Source organism: Loxodonta africana, chromosome 1, assembly GCF_030014295.1.
Source record: "Loxodonta africana isolate mLoxAfr1 chromosome 1, mLoxAfr1.hap2, whole genome shotgun sequence".
NCBI lineage: Eukaryota > Metazoa > Chordata > Mammalia > Proboscidea > Elephantidae > Loxodonta > Loxodonta africana.
In genome coordinates, this window is record NC_087342.1 from 77,305,156 (window position 1) to 77,309,498 (window position 4,343).

Genomic DNA, 4,343 nt, shown 5'->3' on the forward strand with positions numbered 1-4,343 from the left:
AACACCACCTATAACAAGGCAGTTAGACAACATTCTCTGAATGTAATGCAAAAAAAAAAAAAAATTTAATGAGACATTTAGTGACAGTAAGGCCCTCCACTTGAAATGTTTTTAATTCTCTCTTAAATAACTCTTGACTCAAGGAGAAAATACAAACATTTCAGAATCTCTAGAAAATGATAATCAAATCACTACATATAAGAAAACGTGGGAACAGCTAAAGCAGTGTGCAGAGGAAAATTCTTAGCCATAAACTCATATATGAAATACAGATTAAAAAAAAAAAAAACCACATTGCCAGCAATCCCAATTCATAGTGACCTACAGGACAGAATATAAGTGCTCCTACAGGGTTTGCAAAGAGCAGCTGGGGATTGAACTGATCACCCACTGAGGCACCAGGGCTCCTCATGAAGCATAGATAAATCTAATTAATTAGGAATCAAACTAAAAAGTAAGTCAACAAAGTAAACTGAAGTAATACAAAATAAACTGAGATTAAAGCAGAGATTAATAAATTTGTACACAAAAAAACAGAGGCTATAAATAAATCTGGGAGGGATATTAAAAAAAATTGAGAAACCACAGCCCAACCTAATTAACAACAACAAAAAAAAAAAAATAAGAGAGGGTAATTCACAAATATACAAAATAAGAAACAATTAAGAAGAAATCCCTACAGAAACAGAGGCAATTTAAAGAAACATAACACTAGCTGGGTAGCAGTGGAGAGGCAGCAACTAGGCAGCCCAGCTTCGAGAAGGCTTTCTGCATGCTACGGCCCACAGACACCCTGCAACCACCTTCCCCACCACCAAAATGCCCAAAAGGAAGGTCAGCTCTGCCTAAGAGGAGGTGAAGGAGGAGCCTAAGAGGAGTTCGGGGAGGTTGTCAGCTAAACTGCTCCTGCAAAAGTGGAAATGAAGACAAAAAAGGTAGCAGGAAAGGATAAGTCTTCAGACAAAAAAGGACAAACAAAAGGGAAGCAAATGGAAAACAGACTGAAGCAGCTAACCAAGAAACTAAAGATTTCCCTGCAGAAAATGGAGACACTAAAAATGAGGAGAGTCCAGCCTCTGATGAAGCAGGAGAGATGTTTTTATCAGTGGTCCTTGTATCTCCCTTCTTGTACAATCCAGAGGAATATTTTTATCAACTCTTTCATAAATGCAAATTATGAAGTGGCTCTAGAAACATTTTTAAGAAGGAGGAAATCCCACTTCATCCTGTTTTTAAAATCTGAATGCCTTTTTTTTTAAGAGGTGAAATCATTTGCTGGCAACAAGTACAGGTACTGGTTAACTGTCGTCGATGTCAATGGAACATTCCACCAGTGGTGGCAGGGGGCAGTTTTTATATCGCACAATACAAAGCATACTTAATGGCAATTTGGAGTCTAAGTCATGCATTTATATGTCCTTGACATTTAAAATGACTTCTATTTTCATGTTGTTTTTTAGTAAAATGGTTTCTTAAAGAAAACCACTCCCTCATCTTGGTTCTGTCAGAACTGTGTGCATTCTGTGGTAGTTCAGTTTTCCTAATAACTTATGTGATGTGGAAGGTTGAACATTTAGTGTGTATTGTACATAATAATAAATTGTGAATCAGGGGGATTTATGATACAACAGCTTATCAGTGTTTGAAGATATTGGTCCTTGGTGTCCTCTTAAAGGAAATTTTGCCTCCAAATTTAAAATTGTAAAGTCCCTGGAATTTAGAGAAAAATTATAGCTACATGACTTTTTAGATTTTTGGTGTGTACATTAAGAATTGTGTACAAGTTGTTCATAATATCTCTGTACTGATCCTCAAAACAACTAATAAAATACCAATTGTGAAAGAAAAAAAAGAAACATAAGGCTCAAGTGTTTCAGTTAGATCTATGCAAATAAATTTTGAAATCGAAGCAGCTGGGTAATTTTCTAGGAAAATATAGTTATCAAAACTGACCATAGAGAAAATATAAAATCTAAACAGATTTCTTTCCATCAAATCTTTAAATAACTAACACCCAGAAAGAACCAGACCTGAAGGTTCTATAGGGAATTCCTACCAAACCTTAAATAATTATCACAGCATAGAAAAACTTTTGAAAAATACATTCAAAAGGAGCATAATATTGTTATCAAAATCTGGAAAAGACTAGACAATGTTATACTACACAAATTCTACTCATAAATCCAGATGCAAAAAATATACATATAATACTGCCAAAAGGAATCCAGCAGCATTTCAAAAGAATGATATATCATAAACAAGACGCATGAAAGGTTCAAAAATAAGATATCTGTTAATGTAGATTTTCATAATAAAATAATATAATATAAATGAGAATAATCTTAAGAAATGTTCAAGATGAATATGAAGAAAAATTTAAGCCACTACTGAATGAAACAAGAGTTGAATAAAAGCTACAACACCATAAAGAAGGTCAATTCTCCCTAAATTAATTTATAAATGTAACATGGTCCCAAAAATTGCTAACATTTTAAAATTTAGGAATAGGTATCAAAAATTTACAAAAGAAATATGTAAATAAGAAGATTAATAAGGGGTAACTATATCTATCAAATATTAAAATATCCTATAGTCTCAATCATAGTGTAGTACTGGCATTTGACAAAACAACCAAACCAATAGAATAGAAAAGAAAGCCTGGAAATTGATGTAATAATAAACAGGACTTTAGTATAAGAAAAAGGCAGCACAAGGACAAAAACAAGGGAAATATACAATTTAATGAATATTAAATATACCATGGACTGCCAGAAGAATAAACAAGTCTGCCTTGGAAGAAGTACAGCCAGAATCTCCTTTAAAGGGTGGATGGCAAGACTGTCTCATGTACTTTGGACAGGTTATTGGGAGGGACTGGTCCCTGGAGACGTACATCATGCTTGGTAAAGTAGAGGGTTATCAAAAAAGAGGAAGACCCTCAATAAAATGGATAGACATAATGGCTGCAACAACGGGCTCATACATAGCAACGATTGCAATGACGGTGCAAGACTGGGCAGTGTTTCGTTCAGTTATAGACAGGGTTTCTATGAGTCAGAACTGACTCGAGGGCACTAACAACAACAGCAACAATTTTCTCTTTCTTTAGCTGTGTCTAATCTGCTTTTTTAACAAATACATAGTTGAAAGTCAATTTCTTCTTCTTCTTTTTTGTTTCTAGGAGTTCATTTCTTTCAAGTCTATTTGTTACCAGTAGTCATGTTCATCTTTATGTACGAATCATTTGTTTCTTTAAAAGGTGTTTTAAAAAAGTTCTTCAATAGCTCTTCACATTCTGTACCCGATTCAAAACACTGCAGTCATTGAATATTTTTGCTGTTTCTTAATCACCAGGGCTTCCTTTCATCTGTGTTTGTTTACCTTTAACTGTAAGTTATTTGCTTGATTTCAGTCTGTAGGAGTCCTACTGAACTAAGTTGTAGAAAGCTTCCTCCATAAATGGTTTTCTCTTGCTAGTAATAAGAGGGCTATCACAACCTCGGGATATACCCAATCTCCTCAAGGGTTTTGACGGGTCATGTAATTCTCAGGCTCAGCTTCCTCATCTAACTGTCCAGATAATAGAGCTGCTGTTGGCATCTGCTCTTCAATGCCACTCTTCCTCTCCTTGCTTCCTGCTGCGCAGATCCCAGCTCCCCACTCTTAAGATCTCTGCTTACATCATTTGGGATCTTTTTGGAGAACTTCACTTCCTTTTATTACACAAATTATGCCGCATAAAGTAGGTCTTATACAGAATATAGTTGTTGTCATAGAGAAAAGATAACTTCAAGATCATGTATTTATCCACAATGCTTAATATTTTCACCATTTGCTCATTTATTTATTCCTTCAGTCTTAAATATTACAGAACACCTACTATTTCCCAGGTTTTTTATAGCCATTGAAAATGCAGAGAGAAAACAAATATATCCCCCCTCCATCAAGGAGTTTCCATTCTAGTGGTAAAAGTGAAAATAAAGACTAAACAGAAAAATATGTAATATAATGTCAGGTTAATGAGATAGAATGGCATGAGTATAACTACTTTTGCTAAGGTAACCAGGTAAGGCCTATCTGAGGAGGTGATATTTTGGCACAAATAATAATTAAGTTGAGACTCATCCGTGATAGAATATGGAAGAAGGAATTGACAGACAAAGTGACAGTAAGTACAAGTGCCCAGAGGTAGAAATAGACTGTCTACTCTAGGAATAGAAAACCACTAGTTTAGATACAGTCAACTGAGCAAACCAGATAGTAATAGAGAATGAGATAGTAGAGGTAGCCAGGACCCAGATAACACTGTGTTTTGTAACCACTGGTAAGGAGTTTGTATTTTA

General features: G+C 34.9%; 1 pseudogene; it reads left to right on the forward strand.

The window, feature by feature from the left end:
* Nucleotides 1-819: 819 nt before the first annotated feature.
* On the forward strand, nt 820-1,180 carry LOC135232756 (non-histone chromosomal protein HMG-14-like; annotated as a pseudogene).
* The last annotated feature ends 3,163 nt before the right edge of the window (nt 1,181-4,343 follow it).